We start from the raw sequence: 972 nt of genomic DNA, 5'->3' as shown, positions 1-972 counted from the left end.
TGACCCACACTTTTCAACCAGCTAACCCCGTTGCTTTTGACATCAAGACCACCGTTCTCAACGGTTTAAGAGACAAACAATTCGATGGAACCGAAGCCATGAGCCCACATGAACACTTAAGCCGCTTTGCCAAAACATGTGAGTTTTGTGTACAACCAGCCACCGTGACTGAAGCACAAAAGAAACTAAGGCTATTTCCTTTCACCTTGACGGGAAGAGCAAAAGATTGGTTGTTAACAATACCAAACGGGAATGTCCAAACATGGGAAGAGTTAGAGCTGAAATTCCCAGAGAAATATTTCCCTATGTCTAAATATTGGGAAAAGAAGATGGAGATTTCTAACTTCAAGCAAGGAGAAGGTGAGTCTTTGTATGATGCTTGAGAGCGATTCAATTTGCTTCTTAAGAGATGCCCTAATCATGAATTCACGGAGAAACAATACCTCCAAATCTTCACGGAGGGGGTGACACCAAACACTAGGATGTTCTTAGATGCTTCCGTGGGAGGTAGTCTCCAAAGCAAGACTGATCATGAAGTTCAAGCCCTAATCGAAAACATGGCAGGTAATGAGTATCGTGCTGAAGCTAAGAAGAAAGAAAGAGGAGTGTTTGGGGTAAGTGAGCAAACTGCTATCCTAGCTAATCAAGCAGCCATGAACAAGCAAATAGAGGCTCTAACTAAGGAGTTTCAAGGTTTCACTTTGGCTCACAAGCAACAACAAGTAGTTGCAATCAAGTGTGACTTATATGGTGAAGAACATCCCAATGGTGAATGTGTACCCGAAGGATCTAGTGAGGAAGCTAACTACATGGGAGGCTATCAAAGGCAAAATCAATACTACACTCCAGGAATCAACAAGCATCCCAATCTAAGCTACTCAAATAACAACGCTTTGAACTCTCAGATGCTTACTCCTCCACAACAACAACAAAGAAAGTCATCAGCTCTTGAGGAAACTATGATGAACTTTA

At 42.2% G+C, this 972-nt stretch overlaps 1 non-coding gene across 1 annotated transcript; it reads right to left on the bottom strand.

The window, feature by feature from the left end:
• Positions 1-321: 321 nt before the first annotated feature.
• On the bottom strand, positions 322-427 carry LOC146915056 (small nucleolar RNA R71). The gene has a single exon (XR_015017221.1). It is a non-coding gene; the product is annotated as a small nucleolar RNA R71 (small nucleolar RNA).
• Between the last annotated feature and the right edge of the window lie 545 nt (positions 428-972).

The sequence above is a fragment of the Medicago sativa genome, chromosome 6, assembly GCF_051527215.1.
Source record: "Medicago sativa cultivar Bolivia chromosome 6, Bolivia_mono, whole genome shotgun sequence".
NCBI lineage: Eukaryota > Viridiplantae > Streptophyta > Magnoliopsida > Fabales > Fabaceae > Medicago > Medicago sativa.
The sequence above is the reverse complement of the archived record's forward strand: the minus strand, read 5'-3'. Positions and strand labels throughout refer to the sequence as shown.